Here is a 24,784-nt window from a genome sequence, read left to right as displayed (position 1 = left end):
GTGTGTGTTTGTGTGTGTGTATGTGTATTTTAAGATTTATTTATTTACTTGAGAGAGAGAGAGAGAGAAATAGAGACAGTAGGAACAGGAGGGGCAGAGGGAGAGGGAGAGAAAATCCCAAGTAGACTCCAAACTCACTGCTGAGCCAACATGGGGTTCCAGTCCAGGACCCTAGATTATGATCTGGGCTAAAACCAAGAGTTGGACACTTAACTGACTTTGACCCCCAGGTTCTCCCTCTTCCCTTTTTTGTAAATAAAGTTTTATTTATTTGTACACAACCATGATCATTGCTTATTAATTTACATGATGTTTATACCTGTTTTCCTCCTATATCAGCAGAGTTGAGTAGTTGTGACAGAGACCGTATAGTTCACAAAGCCAAAAATATTTGCTATTTGACCTTTTATTAAAAAAAATTGCTAACCTCTGCATTATGCTCATCCATTACCTCATCTCTGTGCTCGGATCCTAAATAGAGTTGTACTTGAGAGGCAAGTACTCATTACTCAGGAACCAACTTGGTTGATAGGGATGAAACCTATTTTCAAATTAGTGACATCTGATGAAAAGCATTAGTATTTGTAGAGGACAAAAAGCCCTCACAACGCTAAACTCAAAGACTTCTAGAAGAAATTACTTTAAAAAAATGCAGCATAGAGAGAGGCAAACTTGAGATTAATTATTAACAATTATTGCAGCCCAAGAGGAACTCAGAAATCCTGATCCCACTCCTTAGCTGGTGCTCTCTTTCCAGCTCATGTACTCTGACCACACCCTGCCGCTAGACAATTCATCCTGTTTTGGAAAGGGAATTAGCATTGATTTTCTCCCATTAAATAAAATATTACAAAGGCATGCTTATAACTGATTATATCACCAAGGCTTGCAAATAGACAAGATAAACATTTCTTTTTCTTGAGCTCATTTGCTAAATTGAACCTGATAGAGAGTAAAATTTCATGTAAATGAAAAAAGCAAAATTTCTCATGTAAATCAAATGACTAGATATGCTGACATTTCATTTCACAAAGGTAGTCTTTCTACAAGGTTACACGTGTGACTACTCAAATTTAAAATGGCTGAAGGAAAGGGTTTTACACTCTATTGTGCTAAGTTGTAATTTTTTCCTCTGCATTGGTTAAAATAAAGGAGTTGTCGTGTCAATGGGCAGAGCCCGTTACATTGCTTTTACCGAACGCAAGGAGGTGTAAATACAAACTGTAAAGTAGAAGAGAAAGATCATGACTCACTGTCTGACAGCAAAGCTATTAAACATAATCAAAGACTCAGAGAACTCACGTTGCCTTTCAACACATTGCTAAAAAACCCTTTCTGCTGTAAAACTAGCATAAAATGTCACAATCCTGACACTGCTATTGGAGAAACTTGGTTTAAGGCATTTAAAACAACTTCAAGACTGCAAATGAAGGCGAGTTACTTACCAGAGGATAAGTCACACTGCATTTAGTCTGGACACAGGGCCCCTCAAGCTGTAATCAATAACTGTAAAAAGTTGATCTTTCAGGGCATTATAATCTGAAATTTTAGGACATGTATTGGTAATTAAAATATACAGTTTGTTGAATGAACTCAGGCTCACATATGCTCACAACAAGGTCAATATTTTCTTTTATTAAATACAAGGACAATGATTTATTCTCAGGAAGTCAGTTGGACCATGAGGTAAGGCACATGGTTCTATATTGAGAGGTGAAAATCCTGCGCATGGTGTAGGATTCCCAGATCTTGAATGAAAGGAACAGATGGGCAGGTGGATGGGACATGTAGGTGCAAGAGAACAGATATGACAATATACAAGTGCCCTGAGCACTACCTGAAGAGAGCCTACTTATTTTCTGCTCATCTATCTTTAAAGGTATGTGTCCTCAAAATCCACTTGTTACAGTACATCAGTTTGTGAAAATGACTGTGAACAAAAGGGCTTTTATGAGTTCTGTAGGAAGCTTAAACATGACAATTTAAAAGCTGAAGCTAGTCTTCTAAGGCCAGTCTCTGGCCAGCCTTGCAAAAATATATGCAATTTAGCTCTGTCTGGTTTACCAGTATTTTATTCATGCTCTTTGGACTTAAGGCTCTGAAGCACCAACTACTTTCACTTGACTCTCCATGTACACTCAGCATGGAACCTGGAACCACTATTTACTTAATAAATGCATGTGGCCTGGAGGACTGCAAGAAATAATTTTCATCACTTTTTGTTAAGCAATGTGAAAACACAAAGACAGAGATGGACCTATCCAAGGAAGACTGGCTTTGGTTGTCAATATCCACTCAACCTCTGACCCAGTAACTCTGACCTCAAACCGTTCTCCTGCATACTCCATAAAAGTCACAAACACTAACATTTATTGTAGGGTCTGATGTGACCAACTTATTAGAGAATTCAGGCTTCATACTCTGACTTCAATACCTGCCTCTAGCTCCTTGTAATTTGTTGTCCATGAAGTTTCTCCTTCTGAAATTCTGGATTGTGTACTTCCACACAGTGGGTTCACTTTGAATCTTCCCTTAGCCTTGGTACCTTCTGCTACCTCAGCTCAGAAAGTCTCTGCTTTCACATCTAACGCCTTGGCACCTCCTGACCACCAACCCTACTCTACTACGACAAGGAGGGAATCTGACCTGGAAGGAATAATCTCAGGAAGAACTTCAATAGATATTTTAATTTCTGTTTCCTTCCTTGAAGCCTTGTGGATCTTTGAGAATTTTTAGCAAAGGTAGGAGCAGAGACTCTTGTCTCAATGGTAAATACTCAGAATTTTCTAGTTAGTGCTCATGTTAGTGGGTAACTGATGGCTTTTCTTAGGTGATCTGCATGAAAGGAACTATCACTTCCAACTGCCAACCTTTATAGCAATGGCTCAACAGGTTACTTATCATGAAGGGGTTTAGCATTATCTATCTAGCACTCAGCATATACCATATTGTGCTTCATCTGTACTTTTGGAAGAGCTCACATCACTGCCTACCTTGTGTTATATTTATTGTTTTATTTCCTTCTTGCAGTACTTTGGTAGGTAACTTAGGACAGCTCTTTTGTTTTTCTTACTCATTGTATTCCCCAGAACATAAGCAATGAAACTTGTACAAATAAGGACACTAGAAACGCCTACTAAAAGTAAGAAGAGAAAATGGGAGCATATGCAAACATATGCCATTCTAGTTTGGTGAAATGAATATTTAACTATTGGAATTAATGAGATTTTTGATTAGTTGTTGTGCCTATTTTAATAGTCATTATCAGAATTACTTATGTGTTCTAAAATCCTATTAAGACAAAAAATAACATCTACCCCCCTACATCTACCTACACTCTTTCACACTTTTGATCACCTACAAGTTAATTTCTGTTGATGCTTCCCACTTTCTATTAAACTTGTCTAATGTGATCCCAAATGAAATTATAGTTTCCTGCTCTAGGTTCTTAGGGTTTTCATGTGGATGTTTTTTTTTTTTTGGATGTTTTTTCTTTATTTAAATATATTATACTTGGTAATAAGGATGGGCAAAATGGGAATTAGTTGAGTTTCTCTTAAGCCTCTTCAACCTTTAGGTGTTCCTTCTCTGCCTGCAATGGCCTTCTACTGCTCTTTGGATGTTCTATGACCTCATTTAGTCCCAAATCTCAAACTATGTCTCTCTAGTTCTCCTTACAAAATATGTTCTTAGTCTAGTTCTGCTGGAAAGTTTCCACTATATGAATTAGTCATATGATGTTAATGAATGATAGCAGCTTAAGGCATTTTTTTGGCCCAGAGGGATTTGCATTTTGATAAGGGGCAATGCCCTAACCCAAAGGATGAAATTACTAATGGTAGAACTTAAAGTTTTCAGAGATAGCGTCAAGGGGTCAGAGAGCCTTCCAACCCCTATCATATTGGCTGCCAGCTCTAACAGTGCAGAGGACTTCCACTCCCACAATGCAGTCCCCTTTTATCACCATGAATAATCAAGAAATTATATTCTATGTAAGTCCCAACTGCTGACACTGGCAAATGCTGAACTTATTAAAAAGGGAAAAATGTCAACACAGTGGTTCCAAATAAGTTTTGGACTTAGTGGGGAGAGGAGGGGGAAGAAAGGAAAACAAGAAGGGAAAGAGAAAGGCAGGAAAGGAGAAGGACTGTCAACAGTGAATGAAAGAAATATCTCTTTAATCTGAGTGTTACTATAATATATTACTAGATTTTTAACACACTTCTGAAATTAAATTGTAAGTATTAATCCAATTTTTTATGAAATAAAAAGAAGATTGATTTATAATCTGTGGGGAAAGGGAACTTAAAAGACACAATAGATTTGAGGGCCATTAAATGTAATGTGTTTAAATTTTAAAATGAATTTCATAACTGTAACTCTCTATCTTAAGCTAGTGTATAATAAGTAATACTAATTTTGACAAACAGGTGTCTCAAGGCTATTTACCCAATTGTTATTAATTGAAATGGATGACCAATTTGTCATTGCTAAGAATGGTGGAAAAGGAATTCTGTACTCACATATTTTTGAAGAAAGTAAGAAATGAATTTGCTCAATAGCAAGAGAATTCAGCTGTATTTGTTGAACACATGACTTTTTTTATCTTTTTGGAAAACAAAAAATCACGCACTTGCAGAACATGGTGCTGGCCTTATGTGAGCTCAAGCATACATACCCTTTTAACAGATGTGGGTAGAGTCAGGAAAGGACTTGAAAGATGAACCCATATCACAGACATCAATGCAATGTGTTTTCAAATGTGTTACTGTGCTGACTCTTAAGTTTCCTTTTTTTAAAAAAATATTTTTTTATTTAAATTCAATTTAATTAACATATACTGTATATTAGTTTCAGAGGTAAAATTTAGTGATTCGTCAATTGCATACAACACCTAGTGCTCTTTACTTCAAGTGCCTGCCTTGATGCCCATCACCCAGTTACCCTCTCCCCCTCACTCACCTTCCCTTTAGCAAACCTCAGTTTGTTTCCTATAGTTAAGAGTCTCCTATGATTTGCCTCCCTCTCTGTTTTCATTTTATTTTTCCTTCCCTTCCTCTATGTTCATCTGTTTTGTTTCTTAAATTCCACATATGAGTGAAATCATATGGTATTTGTCTTTCTCTGACTGACTTGTTTTACTTAGCACAACACCCTCTAGTTCCATCCACATCTTTGCAAAGGGCAAGATTTCATTCTTTTTGATGGCTGAGTAATACTTAAGTTTCTTAATTAAACCTTGAAACTTTATAAAGATGCCATTTTATTTATCTTTTAAAAAGAAAAATTAATGAAACAATTGGAAAGCTAGGAGTTACAACTTCTTCTAAGGTGAAAAATTTAGGTAATTGTGCAGCATGAGTTTTATAGAAATTCTAAGGCAAACAATAATAGTAATGGTTATTAATTTAAGTTACTTGGGAAAAATTAATCTATTTCCTGTATCTCTGAAATAGTTCTACCATTTCTTCTTCTTCTTTTTTTTTAAGATTTTAATTTTTTCACTTGAGACAGAGAGATACAGAGAGGGAGAGAAAGAAAGAGAGAGGGACATCAGGATCAGGAGGAGAGGCAGAGGGAGAAGGAGAAACGACTCCCTGCTGAGCTGGGAGCCTGATGCAGGGTTTGATCCCAGGTCCCGGAGATCACCACCTGAGCTAAAGGCAGACACTTAACCTTCTGAGGCAACCAGGCACTCCAGACTATCACTTCTTAAATGATCATTTGTTTTTCAATTTCTATCCATAAACAATTTTGAGATACTGCAGATTAGATGCAGATGAAGACTTAGATCTGATATAATTATATATACACAAGAAGATGGAAATTATTAGGGAGAATTTAAGAGACATGGAGAATAATATCAGAATATTAATCATATACATATACAATTGTAATTCAGAGATAATGGAGGTAATATGATAAACTCTTTTTGGTTGAAAAAATTTTCAAAATTGATGAAAAACATTACTGCACATATAAAGGAAGCACACAAATTGTCAACAGAATAAATATTTATAGATCTATACCTAGACAGATCCAGTGAAACTGCAGAACATCAAAGATAAAGAGAAGGTCCTTAACATAGTCAGAAGGAGAAGACAGAACAACTATAAAGGATAAATATCTAACAGTAAGATTCTCAATAATAATGGAACCCATAAGCCAAGAGAATAAAATCTTCAAAGTGCTGAGAAAAAGAATTTTCGATATAAGTATAAAAACTACCTTTAAAAATGAGGATAAAGGGGATCCCTGGGTCGCTCAGCGGTTTAGCGCCTGCCTTCGGCCCAGGGCGTGATCCTGGAGTCCCGGGATTGAGTCCCACATCGGGCTCCCTTCATGGAGCCTGCTTCTCCCTCTGCCTGCATTTCTGCCTCTCTCTCTGTCTCTCATGAATAAATAAATAAAATCTTAAAAAAAGTGAGGATAAAATAGGCACATTTTCATTTAAAAACAAACAAAATAGAGTTTCTGATAATAGGTGATCATTAAGGGAATATTGAAGTTTTATACTCCTTAGAAGATGGCAAATGATCTCAAAGAGAGATTCAGAAATGCAAGGAGCAATGGTGAGAACAAACTGGTTAATAAGCAGATAAATCTAAATAAATAGTTTATATAAATAACCATAATCATCATTATGGTTAGCATACTGTTTAATATTAGACCTTACTAATATATTAATAAGGATGAATAAAGTATGAATGTTCTAAAATTTTTAGAACCACTAAAATAATATAAATAAAATAACTTCCAAACCAGTAGATGGAAAACAAGTAAGAAAAAAAACCCTATCTTTTAATTCAAAACATAAAAGCTCAAGAGGAGAAGCAACAAAGAGGCACAGGAAAAGTGTAAAGCAAAATGATAAAAAAAATTCAAGCATATTAGAACTACAATAAGTGTAAATGATCTAAGATTGTTACTAAAAATGGAGATATTAGATTAAATATGAAAACAAAACTAGTCATGTTCAGCTTATAAGAGGCATGCCCATAAGAAAACAGAATAAAAGGATGGAGAAGGCAGACCAGGTAAACATTAACCAAGAAAAGGCTTGGGAATATAAAATATTCCTTAGGATAAAAAGCCATAGAAAATAGGAAGGGTTACTACATAACGATAAAAAGGGTCAATGCACTACAGAGCTATCATAATAGTTGTAAACTTGTGTGTGCCTAATAAAATAACAAACAAAAATAAAAGGAAAACTAGAGCTGCAGTTCTAGTTAGTGCTAAGGTATTAGAATTACAAAGAGAAGTCTCTCATTGTAACAAAAGATTTCAATGCAATCCTTTAAATTATTAATAGATAAAGCTGATAAGAATATGAATATATAAAAGATTTGATAATACAATTTACAAGCTTTATTTATTTATGAAATCTTTATTTAAAAATTTTATTTAAATTAGTTAACATACAGTGTAATATTAGTTCCAGATGTACAATACAGTGATTCAACACTTCCATTCAACACCCAGAGACAAGCTTGATTGACTGAATTCTGTATACAACTAGTGATATTTCATTTTTATGAAGAAACATGGGATATTTATTTATTTATTTATTTATTTATTTATTTATTTTAAGAGAGAGCAAGCAAGAATATGTGAGTGAGGCAGGGAGGTGCAGAGGGGAAGAGAGAAAGAATCTTAAGCAGGCTGCATCCCTATTGTGGAGCCTGATGAGGGGCTTGGTTACAATCCTGAGATCATGACCTGAGAGCCAAAGTCAAGAGTTGGGCACTTAATGGACTGAGCCACCCAGGTGCACCAAGAAACACGGAGCATTTAAAAAATTCACACACTAAGCCATAAGGCAAGTCTCAATTTTGGAAACTCATGCACATGGAGTTCTTTTTTCTAACTACGTGCACATGGACTTCTTTTTTCTAATTACAATTTAAATAAATTAGAAGATAATATAATCAAAAGAGTAATGAAAATCTCCATGTAGTTGAAAGTTAAGCATACACACAGGTGAATAACTAAAAAGTCAAGACTTTTTAATGAAAATTAAAATATTTAGAAGGAATGATAATATTATACTGAAATAGTACTCAAGAAAACTTTGCAACCTTATCAAATAAAGAAGTTAGGAAAACAGAGTAAGTTCCAAAAGGCAGAATAACAAAGATGGGCTTTTAAAAATAAGGAAAATAAGAAACAGATTAAAATAGCTGGTCAACAAAGCCAAAGTTTTTTCTTTGAAAAACCATTAAAATAGACAAACTGGTGGCCAGATTTATTAAGAGAAAAAGAGAGAAGATGCAAATAAAAAATATTTGGAAGTGTCTGTTCATGTCTTCTGCCCATTTCATGACTGGGTTGTTTGTTTCTTGGGTGTTGAGTCATATAACTTTTTATATATTTTGGACACTAATCCTTTATCAGGTATATCATTTGCAAGTATCTTCTCCTATTTAGTAAGTTGTCTTTTATTTTTCTTAATTGTTTCTTTCTCTGTGCTTTTATCTTGATGTATTCCCAATTGTTTATTTTTGCTTTTGTTTCCCTTGCCTGAGGAGACATATCTAGAAAAAAGTTATTCTAGCCAATGTCAAAGAAGTTTCCACCTGTGCTCTCTTCTAGTATTTTTATGGTTTCAGGTCTCATATTTATGTCCTCAATCTATTTTGGATTTATTTTTGTGTACAGTGTAAGGAAGTGGGTCCAGTTTCATTCATTTGCATGTAGCTGCCCAAATTTTCCAGTACCATTAGTTGAAGAGACTATGTTTTTTGTATTGGATATTCTTGCCTCCTTTGTCAAAGAATAATTGATTCTACAGTTGTGGGTTTATTTCTGGATTTTTTTTATTCTACTCAATTGATCTATGTGTCTTTTTGTGCCAGTACCATACTGTTTTGGTTATTGCAGATTTGTAATATAACTTGAAGTCTGGAATTATGATACCGCCAGTTTTATTTTTCTTTTTCAAAATGGCTTTGGCAATTTTATATGTTTTGAATCAGTTTGGGGAAGAATATGTTTCCTGTCAGTTTTGTCTGAATTTCCAGGTTATTGCCATAATTTCTCTAAGTATCTTTGCATTATTTTTTAAGTCTCCAATGCGTCTATGGTTATGTCCTCATATATATTCCATACACTAAAGGAAGTAAGTCAGTCAAAGAAAGACAAATACCATATGATTTCACTCATATGTGGAATTTTTTTAAAAGATTTTATTCATCCATTCATCACACACACACACACACACACACACACACACACACATACACATACACACACATACACAGAGGTGCAGAGACACAGGCAGAGGGAGAAGCAGGCTCCATGAAGGGAGCCCGACGTGAGATTCAATCCCGGGTCTCCAGGATCAGGCCCTGGGCCGAAGGCGGTGCTAAACCGCTGAGCCACCGGGGCTGCCCCCTCATATGTGGAATTTAAAAAACAAAACAAATAAGCAAAGGGAAACGAAAGAAGAGAGAGAGGGAGAGAAACAAAGAAACAGACACTTACCTATAGAGACCAAATTGATGGTTATCAGAGGGGAGGTTGGTGGGGGAATAGGCTATCTAGGTGATGGGGATTAAAAATAGCACTTGTCATGATAAGCCCTGGGTTTTGTATGGAATTTTTGAATCACCATGTTGTACACCTGAAACTAATATAATACTGTATGTTAACTACACTGAAATTAATTAATTAATTAACTAATTAATTAGTAGAGCACATGTTGGGGGAGAGGGGCAGAAGGAGAGGGAAAGAGAGAGAAACTTTCTTTTTGGTATTTTTTTTTATTGGAGTTCAATTTGCCAACATATAGCATAACATCCAATACTCATCCCATCAAGTGTCCCCTCAGTGCCTGTCACACAGTCACCCCATTCCCCTGCCCACCTCCCTTTCCACTACCCCTTGTTCATTTCCCAGAGTTAGGAGTGAGAGAGACAATCTTAAACAAGTTCCACACTCAGCTCCAGCCCAAGGTATAGCTCTATTTCATGATCCTGAGATTATGACCTGAGCCAAAATCAAGAGCTGGATGCTTAATTGACTGAGCCACCCAGAGGCCCCCAACTACACTGAAATTTTTTAAAAAAGGTGGCTCACAGAAACAGAAATCTTAAGTAAGAACTGACAAAACAAAGACAGCCTACTGAATGGTAGATGTTTGTAAATGTACATCTGACAAGGAGTTGATGTCCAAAATATATAAAAATGTATACAACTCAACCCCCAAATAATTCCATTAAAATGAGCAGAGAACTTAACTAGATATTTTTCAAAGGAAGTCATACTGATAGCAAGCAAATACATGAGAATATGCTCAACATGGTCATTAGGGAAATACAAATAAAAAACACAAAGAAATATTACTTTGCTTCTGGCAGAGTGGCTAGAATCAGAAAGAAAGAAATCATAAGTGTCGGCAAAGATGTGGAGAAAAAAGAACCCTCATGCACTGTTGATGGCAATGTAAATTGTTATAAACATTGTGAAAAACAGTGGAGGTTCCTTAAAAAATTAAAACTATTAAAAAATTAAAAATTAAACCAGGTAATCCAGTAATTCCACTACTGAGTATTTACTGAAAGAAAACAAAACACTTATTCAAAAAGATATATGCATCCCTATGTTTATTGCAGTATTATTTATAACAGCCAAATTATGGAAGCAACACAAGGATCCACTGACAGAGGAATGGATAAAGAAGGTGTATTACACACACACACACACACACACACACACGGGAATGTTATTTAGCTATGAAAAAGTGTGATCTTGTCATTTGTAACAACATGAATGGACCTAGAGCGTATATGCTAATTTTTTTTTTTCGTATATGCTAATTGAAATAACTTAGATAGAGAAAGACAAATATCATATGGTTTCATCTATCTGGTGAATCTGAAAAAGCAAAAGAAAACAAAGAACAGAAACAGAGCCATAAATAGAGAGAATAAACTGATGGTTGCCAGAGGTGCATAGGGTGGGAAGATTGACAAAATGGGTGAAAGGGAATGGTAGATATAGGCTTTCAGTTATGGGATGAATAAGGCGCGGGAATAAAAGGCACAGCATAGGGAATATAATCAATATTATAATAATAGCATTGTATGGTAACAGATGGTAGTACACTTGTGGTGAGCACAGCATAACAAACAGACTTGTCAAGTCACTACGTTGTACATCTGAAACTAATATATGTAACATTGTATGTCAACTCTACTTTAACAAAAAATAAATAAAATATAGAAAATTAAAAATGTTTTATAGCTATGAAAATATTTCAATTGAAAAATGAGCAAAAGAACAGACAAGTCTTAAAAGAGACATAATCCCATATAAATATATTAAAAATGCTCAATTTCATTGGCAATCGGGTCGATACAGATTAACAATAAAATGCCAAACATTTTGTTGTTTTCTCGTTTTGCAGAAAGAAGTTTGACTCTACTAAATGCTATTGCTGCTCAATACTGGCCAGTGTTTAAATTGTTTTAGCAGCTTTAGGAAAAATATTGATACTATTTTATAAACTCGAACTTCAGAAACATAACTTTCAGGAATTCCTTTCCTAGGTATACCTGAGAAACTCTTGTTATGTGCATCAGAAGGCACTGCTTGTAATAAAAGATCTGGAATGTCCATTAGCAGAAGTATGGATAAATAAATTTGACATACTCACATTGGCATATTAGACAATGATGAAAATGAATGAAATATAGTTATAATAATGACTGCACACTGATACATCTAAAAATAATATTTGCATAAAAAGCAAGTAATGAAAACGATGTTTAGTATATAATTTTTATAAAGCTCAAAATCAAGGAAATCAAGCAATATATATTGTTTAGGGATATAAACATGCTAAATATTTTTTTATTTATAAATAGCTAAAAGTAATAAACAAAATTCATTATAGTAGAGAATTTTGAGCAGGAAGTAAAAGGCAGGTGAGAGGTGAAGCAAAGTACACAGGTAATGGTTTTAAGATTATTTTAATTATTTAAGTTGGGTGATAGTTTCATAGCTATTAATCAAATCATTATTCATAACTTAGATATTTCAAATATTTTTTTGAATGTTCAAATATTATATACTATAAAATCATAACAGATTTATGTAATTTCTGTGGTCAACACTTACCTACCAAATAAAGTTCCAAGTAATTGGCATGACGTTCTAGATGCAACTTCTTTTTGCTATGTTCTGTCATCTTTCAGCAACGTCAGAACAGATTTCTTTCCCTCACATATACTGCCACATATGCTGCTGCTTTACTGTCCTTTAAGAGACGTACAATACATTTTCATACTCTTGTATCTTTTCTTAACCTGTTCCCTCAGCTCTCAATGCCTTCACTTTCTCCCTTGCTTAAACAAATCTTTCTCAGCTGTCAGGATCCAGCTCTTGCTCATCTCCCCAGGTAGGACTGACTGAAGAGTGTCCCTTTTCCCACCCATATTACCTGTACCTACATCGCAGTATAATCTGTATCCATCAGATAGGAAATAGCCAAGCTGTAATGGTAAAGCAACTGTCATACTACAATGGAAAAAAAGACTACATTTAAAGCAATCTTGGAGCAAGCAATTCATCAGAAAGTAAGAGTATGAAGGCCTGATTGAGTACAAGGGCAGGACAGATTGCTGCCAGGATGGGAGATGTGCAGAACAGCGTCAGTGGACTAAACTACCTTTGTAGGAACATCTAGAGTCATTCAGAGTCATTACAGTCTGTTCTCGTAGCCACACCTGGCTGAGAGATGTCATCAGTTCCTCAGCAAAGACAAACCAGAGAGGTATATATGAGCTCTCCACTTCATAGCATGAACATTTTGTAGCATATGATTTTCTTTACCCCTTATGTACCTTCATATAGTTTCAGTAAGTTCCTAAGTTGCCTTTATACAGTAGTGAATTAAACACTCCCTATTGCCAACATTATTATAATTAGATAGCTTTACTCCATTATTGCAATCAAGATTTTGGTTCCTATCAGTCAAAGAGCAGCATTCTTTGGAAGCCTTATTTCTGTAAAAGGTGAGCTTCAAGCTACAACAAGGTTGTTTTACTTAGGTGACTCATCAGTAGTCATTCAAGCACAGCATACAAGGTTTGGGGTCTGAAGAGAGTGGTCCCCCAGCAGGGAGGAGTATTTTATCACTGCACTGACATTATTTAGAATTGACAGTGCAGGGCAATCATAAAAAGACTAATGTTTGGTCAATTGTATTATTTTTAAATTCCCTTTAAACAATGCACCCCCTTACTTGTCTGCATCTGTGATGGACCACTCCTACTGTGTCACTACTTCTTGCTATTTACTTTCTGTTTCTCCTACCAGATTGTAACTTCTTTGAGGGTATGAAAGAGATCTTAATTACCTTTGGATTGTAAAAACCTAGCATTTAATAGATTCTTAACAGATGTTTGTCGAAGAATGGAATTTGACCTTGTTAGGATGTGCTTGGTGACAAGTACCCAAATACCCAACTTACACTGTTATTAACAATGAAGCAGATACAGTGACTCACGAGACAAACTTGGTTCAGTGACTCATCTACGTTGGGTCAAACACCCACTTTCTCTTTGCCTCTCCAGTCTACCTTCTGGAGTGTTAGATCACTCATACAGATACAAACTGGGTGCCAACAACTGCAGAGGCTACAGAAGTCCCCATCCACAACCGTGAGAAATAAAGAAGAGGAATTCCAGCAGCATCCTCACAAGAACAAGGAAGCTTCTATTCTCAGTCTTATTCTTCATTCTCACTCCTCTGGCCTGGGTCATGTTCTTAGTCCTCAATCAATGACTTCTAGAGCCAGGGGAGAACAGGGCTTCTTCCAGAGTTGGGAAGGAAAACTAGAATATTGTTCAGGTAAAGAGGAAAATGGAAATTGTGAAGCCATCACAGTGCCTGCCAAAAGAATAAAGTATAATTGGTTGTATAGTGGGTTGGAAGGCAGGTTTTGACTCGGAAAAAGGTTTCTTATATTGGCACAACCTAAAAATGATTAAATGTACATCAACTATTTCTTTTTTTTTTAAATTTATTTATTTATGATAGTCACAGAGAGAGAGAGAGAGAGGCAGAGACACAGGCAGAGGGAGAAGCAGGCTCCATGCACCGGGAGCCCGACGTGGGACTCGATCCCGGGTCTCCAGGATCGCGCCCTGGGCCAAAGGCAGGCGCCAAACCACTGCGCCACCCAGGGATCCCACATCAACTATTTCTAAAAAAAAATTATTGTTTACATGTTTGGTTATTTTACTAATGTCTTACTTTTCAGAGTACTTGCAGAGAGATCTTACCTGTATTGTGTTATTGCCATTCAGAGAAGTAACCAGGAAAGATATTTCTACTCTGGGCTCTTTTTGATCCAATTTACTATGTGGGCTACTCCTGTAATGCATTTGAAAAGTCTGAAAACCTAAGGCTATTCATTATTATGCTGTAATAATACTGTTTTACTTGCCACATTTGACTTTGATTATGAGTAAGTCCACAATAGTTTTATTTAGTATTGTTTTGCATCCAAGTCAAGAATGGCAGACAGGCCAAAGGCATTTCACCATAAGGTGTTTTCACTAGTGTTCAAGAGCAGCGTATACTAACATTCCTGGAAAGAAACAGGCCAAAGAGCCCTGAGAATTTTATATTTATACATTGTAATATATGCTTCACTTTTTGGCATGCAATTAGAGAAATTGTATGTACCATCCATCATTCCTGGTGCAAAAAGTGGACCTCTCAGAGAAGCTATTAAATGTATTCCATTTACCCTAATCTGAGAAGTACCAGACACATTGCTTTATAAGTTTTCCCAATAGAATTGCTTTTAACATACTATAGATTATAATAAAAAAGGCTGTCTCACCACTCATTCATTACTTTACTTCACAAATTTTTTAAAGCATTTTATTTATTTATTCATGACAGACACAGAGAGAGGCAGAGACACAGGCAGAGGGAAAAGCAGGCTCCCTATGGGGAGCCCGATATGGGACTTGATCCCAAGACTCCAGGATCACACCCTGAGCCGAAGGCAGATGCTCAACCACTGAGCCACCCAGGTATTCTTATTTCACAAATATTTAATAAACTCTTACTTTGGGCTAATCGTTGCAATGATGGGAGCTTATAGCTTGTGATATGGAGGCTGATAATAAACACATAAATATATACTGTTAGGGAAGAAAATCACCATGGAGAAAATAAGGTAGGCTAGAATTAAATATGTAGTTGAAGAAAATAGAAATAATTTTCCCATACCTTTCTAAACATGAGAAATAAACCCATTTGGACCACAATCTTTCCAACTGCAGCTTACAGAAAGAGTTCTTAGTCTATCTCACTGTCTTCTCTCATGCTTTCCTTTTGTGGACCAAGAAAGTTAACACAGCTTATGGATAGCTCTCTGATTTTTTATTTTAAAGGATTACTAAAATTTTCCATCACTACAAGCTCTCTTGTAAGTTATATCAGAGCTATATGTGAGTCATAAATTTAGAAATTACACTTGCTTAGGAAAAAAGTTAAAACAACAATTTAAAAATGTCTCCATTTGGTAAAGTACAATTTGGAATGATAGCTATTTTATCCTTCAACACACTTCCTCGATTGTTATAGCCTAGGCAGCAGAAAAGAAATAAATCCAACCAAGAGCAAGAAGGGCAGGATGAATGAAATCTGGACTGGAATTAGACATCATGAAACTGAAAATTAGGGCAGGCTGAGCTTAGGGAAATGGAATATTTCACATCTAACCATAAAGGAATGACTGCTTACAATACAGTCTTAAGAGTTATACATTTCAATCCCAGAGCTTTTGAGGGAAACCTGGAAAGACAGTGAATGTCAGAACACGGAAAATATCAAGGATACATGGAGTTCAAAGGCAAATGTTTCTTGATTTCAAATATAGACACAAGCTGGTCTCACAATGGAAAGTACATAAGCAACAAGCCATTCAGAAGGGTGATTTTGACTTTTCTCTGAAACTTCTAGCTATTCTGAAAGGCTAAGAAATCTCAAGGTATTATTTGAAATCTTTTATTTCAAAGGTTTGAATTATAACCCTGTCTGGAGAGGGATTCTAAACTGTTTTGTGTTTGTGTATCTGTACATGTGTTTCACATAGAAGATATTAGGGGCATTTGAGATTGAAAGAAGACAAAATATAAAAAGATCACCACTATAGTGACTTCTTCTTTAGGAAAATATCATTTGAGAAAACGTAAAGATGAAATTGACTCTGGCTTCAGGATATTTGTTGAATGGGATCTATCATTCTCATTGTATTCATCATTAAGACTGATTTTTTGGGCTTTTTTCCCCCCCAACTAATTTCTATATCCAATGTGGGACTTGAATTCATGAGTCTGAGATCAATAATTGCATGCCCACCAATTGAGCCAGCCAGGCAACCCAAGACTGATTTGACTGAATTTTAAAAATGGATTTGATTTTAACAATTAATTTGAATTTTTCATTCATTAACTTATATCCATATATAGTTGTATTTAACCAAGAAAGATTCCCTATCAATTAGGAATGTTGTCTAACTTGTTGATATTATTAATAATCTCTAAAACTTGAATTGGATTTTGTTCTTTTCAGACATTTTCTTATGAGTTATCCGATTATTTCTTGCCCGGATTTTCTTTTATTTTTTATTGTGGTAAAAAAGCAAATAACATAAAATTTACCATCTTTGCCATTTTTAAGTGGATAGTTGAGTAGTTTCAAGTATATTCATATTTGTTGTGCAACAGATCTCTAGTACTTTTCATCTTGCAAAACTGAAACTCTATACCCATTGAATAACAACTCCCCCTCCCCTCCTACCTCCAGCCTCTGGCAACCACCATTCTACTTTCTAAGACTTTGACGACTGTAGATGCTACATACAACTGGAATTATGTAATGTTTGCCTTTTTGTGACTGGTTCATTTCACTTAGTGTAATGTCCTCAAGTTTCATCCATGTTGTGGCATATGACAAGATTTTATTCTTTAAAAAAACTCTGAATAATAATGTATCATTGTATATATACCAATACCACATTTTGTTTTTCCATTCATCTGTCAGTGGACTTTTAGGTTGCTTTCACCTCTTGGCTATTGTGAATAATTACATGGCTTTTCTTACAACCCTGTCTATGTCATTTTAGAACTCAGATACAAGAGTTGAGAGCTGATACTACTGTCATCATAAATTCTTCTCTCTAGTCTTCTCTTTCTACTGGAGGCTACTTGAGATGAGCAGAGGGAACACAGGATCTCAGGCTTGGGAAACTTAGCACATTGTTTGGGGGTTTGTAATCACGAAGACTTTATGTATCAATTCATGGGTTCTCCAGGCTGGAAAAGGCATCCAGTTTAATCAATCGCCCTATATTTAAATTTCCTTTCCAAAAGTCCTGCCAAGTATTTTTCTGATCTATGCTACAAATTGCAATGATGGCATAAGTCTAAGGCATAACTACTGCCATTAGATTGCCCTAGTAGAAAATTCTTCCTCAGGCTAGACTGACATGCAGTTTCCATAAGCTCTACCCAACTATAGAGTGAGTGTTTGTGTCCCTCACCAAATTTATATGTTGAAACACTAATGATATGGTATTGGGAGGTGGGGTCACTGGGAGGTAATTAGGTCACAAGGATGAAGTCCCATGATGAAACTAGTGTCCTTATAAGAGGAAGAGAACTATTCCTCGGTTACCTGTCACTTGAGGATACAAGGAGAAGATGGCCAATAGCAAACCAAGAAGAGTGACTTCACCAAATACCAGTTCTGCTGGTGCTTTGATCTTGAACTTTCCAGCCCCCAGAACCACAGAAAATAAACGTTTGTTCTTTAAACCACCTGGTCTATGGTATCCTGTTATAGCTGCCTGAAATGACTGAGGCATACTTCTTGGATTATCATAGAATCACAGAATGTCAAGAAACTTTGGAAATGTCTCGTCTCCTCTGGGCCCCTCCATTCACAGGCTTATTTCACTTCCTTCAGGGCAAATCTTCAAATATCTGAACATAGGACCATACTTCTTCCATTCTCCTGGCTAAACATTCCTGGCTCCTAAGATCCCCTTTTAGCTGAAGTGGTTGTGGGCCCTTTGCCCTTCAAGTTGCTCTTTTCTGAGCACACATCAATTGATCTGTATTTCCTTTAAACCCAGAAGTGAACAACACACAGCCCTTCCATGCTGACAGTGATCCACACCTTTGAACATGATCATCTGACCAGCTATGAATTCAATGAATACCGATTAAGAGCTCAGACTCTGTAGCAGAAAAGACTTTCTAGTTAAGTGACACAGGAAAACTAATCTCATTAAGCCATGGTTTCCTCATCCTTTTAGTAGAGATTATATAGCACCAACTTCAATAACAGAATGCAAGGAAAGTACCTAGTACAGTGCTTGGCACACAGTAAATAATTAATCTAAGTTCTTGTAAATCCATTTCCACCTATTCAAAACTGATATTGTGAGAGACAATGAGATATAAAGAGTTAAAGGGGAAAATAATTACTAGAATAATATTTTTAAAAATCTGCATTACTTAGGATAGTTAGCAAAGGAAAGGGTAAGCATAAAAAATTGCTTTAACCCTATAAAAGGGATTTATTACAATGAGTTAATTGGTTTCATTCAATTTGGAGCCATAACATCTGGAATTTATTCTAGCTGAGTGCATGCAACCCTTTGAATTTATTAATCCAGTTCATCAGCAATCTGCTAATTTTGCATGAGCGATACAGTTAACCGGATGTGCTGACCCTGCAATTTTAAGACTGTTTTCTCCTCTCACCAGTACTACCTTGAACCCCTAATGGATTCTGAAGAAGGGGTCCTACATGTACTGCAGTGGTGACAAGATGTTGATGAACACTTTCTAGACATGCTGAATTACTACCTTTTGACATAAACCTTTTACTACTTGGGCTATATTAGCATGCTATTCACATTTTAACTAAAACAGAATCTCTATTTTTCTTAAGTATGGCACTAAAATATATTTTTGAAGCTGAATTTCCATTTCAAATGTCTCTAGAGACATGGTTATACAGTGAAGAGTATGTGGACTTGGAGTTGGCTGTGAGGAATCGGAAGTCAGTTGGCTATGGTTCAAATCCTGGAGCTTTTACCCACTAGCTCTGTGACTTGAACAAATTATTTTAACTATGCTACCCTTTCAGCTCTTATCAATAAAATGTAAGTAGGAATATAGCTACTTCAGAGAGTTGTAAATGAAATAATGTATATGAAATGCTTCTACAGTATAAGGTCTGTCTCAATAAATGCTCCTTCTTGCTATTCTTCTTCTTCATCATCATCATAATCTGGATTCATAGATTACATTATCGTTTGCTAGGTGACCATTGGCGAGGTACTCAACTCTCTGATGTCTCCATTTTCTTAACTTTTTAAAAAGGTATAGTTGTAAGTACTTCATAGGATTATTGTAAGATTAAATAAAGTAATATATCTAAAGCACTCGGGACAGAGTAGAGGCTCAATGAATTTTCCTGTATTATTTCTTTCCCCTTCTGTTCCCAATCCTTTCTTCATTCTTCACTAATATATATCTGTATCTACATTGATTTATATTTGTAGTAATATATTTAGGAGAGATGTATTTGTTTTCCTGCTTTTGCATAACTTGCTTTGAGCCAGGGGAAATGTTTCTCAAACATTATGCTACATATTACCAAATATAAGCAGTCTCTGCTCAGATGGCAAGGGCAGAAATAGATTGGAATTCACACTCTCATTGCTCTTGCTCTGTGGATGACCCATTGAGATGTTTAGCTGCTGTTGGGGCAAGAGGTCTCTAGACAGTCTATTGGAATTTCATCTGCCAAATGCTGGAGTTAGCAGAGACCAAGGAAATATATTAAAAAGGCATGGCTCCCAGAATTTACTGGCAAGTCCAAGGTAATAAAAAAGCAAAATTTGATATAACCAGGGGCTTTTCATACTATCATTTTTCACCTTTGCCGCATCCTCTCTAGCTGACCTAAGCTATTTCTCAGTAAGGTCTTAGAAATCAGAACGGGGATTTAATGCCTTGCTTGAGCACATTTTCGCTTGGCCCAGTCTGATTTATATTTAAGATTGTATTCTTTTCTCCAAGGATAGTTGGAATATTACTGGAGTGATTGTTTAAAAATATAAAAACCATGAGCAAACTCAGTTACTTGAAGAGAGAATGAGAAGATGATGGTGGCAGAGGCAGCAAGGGGAAAGAAATAAAATACTGAACATACTAAAAATGAGAAGGGACAGAAAAGTGGCAATTAGCAATGAGGTACCCGCAAACAGTTGAGAATTAAGCAAAGAAAGATGGATGGAAAAACACACGTGAAAGAAAAAAACTGGAAGAATCGAAGATGCAAAAACAATATGCTAAAAAGAAATCAACTGACTCTGAGTACATCTTTCTGTTTCTTCTTTATGTTATCTGCTTAACAGAAAATGAGTCCAGGAACTGGACTGTTAAAGAGAAGAAAATTTTAAAAGAAAACCTTTCATAATTCATCCTCACTTCTCGCGGATCCATGGTTGAGTATTTTTTAAGAGGGACCCTTGTGGCTATTGGGACTGTCTGCTACAGCTTTAGTGCTTTCAGGAACAAATGGATCTTTCTGCTGGTTTCCTGGCCCAGGACTCACATGGTGCCTGGGACTCTCACTCATATAATTCACTTTTTGATGCTGTCTGAATAATCTCTGAAGTTTTCAACACATTCAGGCCATGTTGACAGCATCTGGAAAATTACTATTGCCTTAGAGCAATAATGGCCTGGAAATTGCTTTTAACTTGGTGTTACAGTAGCAGCCACAAGCAAAGAAACTTGTAAACTGGTAGGAAATGAGATCAAAGACCACGGCTACTTTTTTCCCCCTTTTATATCCTGGTTGGGTGGTAACTAATGATTGGATTGACTATATTTACTTCCTTAGTGATTGGCTCTAGAAAATATCATTGGGGAGTTAATTCTGCAGATCATTCCCTGGACTCATGTTTCTGAATCTTTGTAGCAAAATAATTTTTATAGACCCATAAAATAAGCCTCTCACATGTCAGCAAACCAGTGTGTGAAAGGTTGCCTGTGCACAAGGAGGAGAGGCATGTTGCTTAAGGACCTGAGCAGTCTGGCTCTTCTTTCTGATTCACTCTATCTTGAACTTCCACTGCCTGCTTCTTACTTCTCTGGCCTTGTAAACTGAGTAATATTAGGTTAAACCAAGAAATGGCAAAACTCCTGGTGCCTTCAAGTGAATTTAGTCCAATAATGTCACCATGTCAATGGCCTTTGCCTAGCACATTGGGGATGACAAGGTCTCATGGATTCTAGCAATCACCACAGAAATTCTCAAAAACCATCAGAAACATGATGAAACACCCACATTTGTGGAAATCTGCACCAAAGGTGAATGGCTCTGAAAACGAGTGAGTTAACAGAAGAATGCTATTCCTGAATTCTCATACTGACTTTACCAGCAAACAGCTTTGCATTCTTGGCAAGTCATTTGAAATCTCTCTGCTAGATGTAAAATGGGGAGAATATGCCCTACCGGATTGTCACAGCAATCAAATGGTATCTGATTGGGATGGTTTTAGAAAGTTAGGAACTAGTTGCACCTGGGTGGCTCAGTGATTGAGCATCTGCCTTTGGCTCAGGTCGTGATCCTGGGGTTCTGGGATCGAGTCCCAGATCACGCTCCCCTCGGGGAGCCTGCTTCTCCTTCTGTCTATGTCTCTGCCTCTTTCTCTATTTCTTTCATGAATAAATAAATAAAATTTGAAAAAATTAGAAACTATTTCAACAAATAAGGCACCAAGAGGTAGGTCACTATGATGGTTTCCAGCATACTGGAGCCAAACTGCCTGGATGGGAAACACCCATGATGTCATCCATCTAACTGAATGTGCAGGTGCCCATAGACTCCCCTCATGTGCCTGTCTCCGGAGATCCTGCTAATAAGAAAATCAGGTTCTCCTCCCACCCTACCAACAACTCTCCTAAAACTTCCCTTGCAGGCTTACAGATAAACTTCCTTATGGTGAGATCTAGCAGACTTTTAAGTACAGCTCTGCCACTTACCAGCTGTGTGTTCTTCCTTTGCTTTTCTTTCTTCTGGTATAAAATGGAAATAAAATAGTTTCCAATACTGGTAAGTACATGCCATTATAAATTCATCCAAACCCACAGAAGGTGCAGTATCAAGAATGAACCTTGGATTTTTGGATTTCTAAATTATGTGCCAATGTAGGTTCACCAGTTGCAACAAATAAACCACTCTGGTGGGGAACGTGGACAGTGGGGGAGGGTTTGTTTGTGGGGGGATGAGGATGTAGGGGGCATATCTGTGTACTTTCTGTTCACTCTTGTTGTGAATCTAAACCTGTTTTTAAAAGAAAAGCCTATTTAAAACCAGTATCTATTCCATAAGGCATTATGAGGATTTAAAAGGGTAGCATAGCTAAGGAGCCTATACAATCCCCAACATCTAGTAAACATTCAAAAAGTGTTGGCTCCCGGACGCCTGGGTGGCTCGGTTGAGCGTCTGTCTTTGGCTCTGGTCATGAGCCCAGGGTCCTGGGATGGAGCTCTGTGCCTGGCTTCCTGCTCAGTGGGGAGTCTGCGTCTCCCTTTCCCTCGGTCCCTCCCCCTGCTCATGTGCTCTCTCTCTCTCTTTCTCTAACACATAAATAAAATCTTTAAAAAAAAAAGTGTTGATGCTGCCATCGCATAATTTTCATGAAACTCCCAGTGAATGTTCTTTGTTCCCTTTTTCCTTTCATTTCATTATCTTCAATGTAGGGCCATGACAGGTTATCGTTATGCCAGCAGAGTACCAATACTATACGTGTAAGAGCAATATCTTCCATTAAAGGACATTTTGTTTTGTTCACATGAAGTAACTAATTCAACTGACTCATTCCTTTCCCTTCTCTATCACTTTCCCCTACTCTGTTCAGTTATGAGTGTGTCACCAAACTGACCTATGCAGAGACACCGCGACGTCCAATGGAAGCCACCATCCTGCTGAAGTTACAGCCACACCACTATCAGATTTAGCAGTTTACACCCCACTAGCTTACTTCCAGGTGAAGTTCAATCCTTGCCAGTAGTAGATCTTACTGTGTGCTGGCTTCACTGCTGTGGAAAAGGCTCACTAGGACTTAATTCTGGCCATCTGCTAAAAGTTTAAAGCTGTAAGTATCTTCAGTGAGTACTGTGACTCCAAATAGGTTCAACTTCTAATTATCTCAGTGCTACTCACCACTTCTACTGATTGATTGATTGATTTTTTACTGTGGTGCCCCCAAATGAGAAGATTTGACACAAAGTTTACCATAACATTTTATAATATCAATAAAGTTATCCACATGTCCAATTTAGAATTTTATGCCTCGTAATATATTCTACTTTTTGTTACATTGGCTGTGTGGACTGCGTTTACAGAAATGTTCAGATCAGAAAATGTCTCTACCAATTAAAAGCTTTTTGCAGTTGTCTTAGAACAATGGGATCAGGTTTGACTTGAGCTTTCAGTTCTTGTTTTTGAACAAATTCATATAGGAAAACATTATATAAGTTGCAATACTGTGTATAAAACACTGCCCTTCCAAGTGAAAGTTTGCCAAGTAACTTTTGTGGGCTGATGAATGGGAAAAACAATATCTTGGGAGAAGACACTTGACAACTAGGGCAAAGGGGCCTGGAAACAAATCCACTTATGTGTAGAGAACCATCAAGCACTTCTGCTCTGCCTTTGAGGCATCAGCCCATGATCCAGTCTATAATCAGAAAAGAAAGTGGAACAGAACAAAAGAGGGGCCATTGACATGGAGGCCTTTCATTTTAAATCATGCTGTGGAAATGGGAGATGTCTGCAGTGAAATAGACTGGTTTCCATCATGCACAAGAGAGAGTGTCCTCAAATGGCCCTAGAAGAGTCAAACACACACTGGCAATGTGAAGAAGGAGGTATCAGGAGGAGACAGGATGGTAGTAATGGTGCAAAACAAAAGATGCTGGAGTTACAAGCTTACTTGAAACAGCAGCAACAATACCAGGCTTAAAAGTGAATTGTTCCAAGGCAGGACAGAAGGAAAGGGCCTGGTTAGCCTTGGACATTGGTGATCTTGGAGGCACAGGAGAGATGGAGGTTCTAAAAACTGTATGTGCAGAGAAATAAGAGTATGGCACACATAGTTGCTTTTCCACATATATTTCAGAAATAAGGGCAGCCCCGGTGGCTTAGCGGTTTAGCACCGCCTTCAGCCCAGGGCGTGATCCTGGAGTCCTGGGATCGAGTCCCACATCAGGCTCCCTGCATGGAGCCTGCTTCTCCCTCTGCCTGTCTCTGTCTCTCTTTCTGTGTCTCTAATAAATAAATAAAATCTTAAAAAAAAAAAAAGAAATAATGAGCACTGGGTGATGTATGTAAGTGTTGAATCACTAAATTGTACACCTGAAACTAATAATTACACCGTATGCTAACCAACTAGAATTTAAACAAAAACTTTAGGAAAATAAAGGAAGTAAATGAAGCTGTGTGTAACCACAGTAGAACAATACTAGCTAATAATTATTGACAACCAGGCACCAAGTTTTTGATCATTTTACAGATGGAAAAACTGAATTCAGAGAGATTAAATATCTGCCTAATTTAATGCTGTTGGTCACTAGTGCAGCTAAAATTCAAACCTAAGGTTGATTACGGAACCAGACATCTTAATCCCTATGGTTTTGTGGTTAAGAATGTGCTCAATGGAGGGGCA

General features: G+C 36.8%; 1 protein-coding gene across 3 annotated transcripts in view; it reads right to left on the bottom strand.

Annotated features, from left to right (window-relative positions):
• The window catches only part of B3GALT1 (beta-1,3-galactosyltransferase 1), a 513,956-nt gene that overhangs the window by 94,281 nt on the left and 394,891 nt on the right, over positions 1–24,784 (bottom strand). The window contains exon 1 of one of the 3 annotated variants that reach the window (XM_041773297.1): positions 1,446–1,573. The exons of the other annotated variants lie outside the window; for them this stretch is intronic. The gene's annotated coding sequence lies outside the window, so the exon portion shown is untranslated. Of the gene's footprint in view, positions 1–1,445; positions 1,574–24,784 lie in introns of those variants that run through there. 3 annotated transcript variants of the gene reach the window in all.

This window comes from Vulpes lagopus, chromosome 11, assembly GCF_018345385.1.
Source record: "Vulpes lagopus strain Blue_001 chromosome 11, ASM1834538v1, whole genome shotgun sequence".
NCBI classification, from domain to species: Eukaryota; Metazoa; Chordata; class Mammalia; order Carnivora; family Canidae; genus Vulpes; species Vulpes lagopus.
The sequence above is the reverse complement of the archived record's forward strand: the minus strand, read 5'-3'. Positions and strand labels throughout refer to the sequence as shown.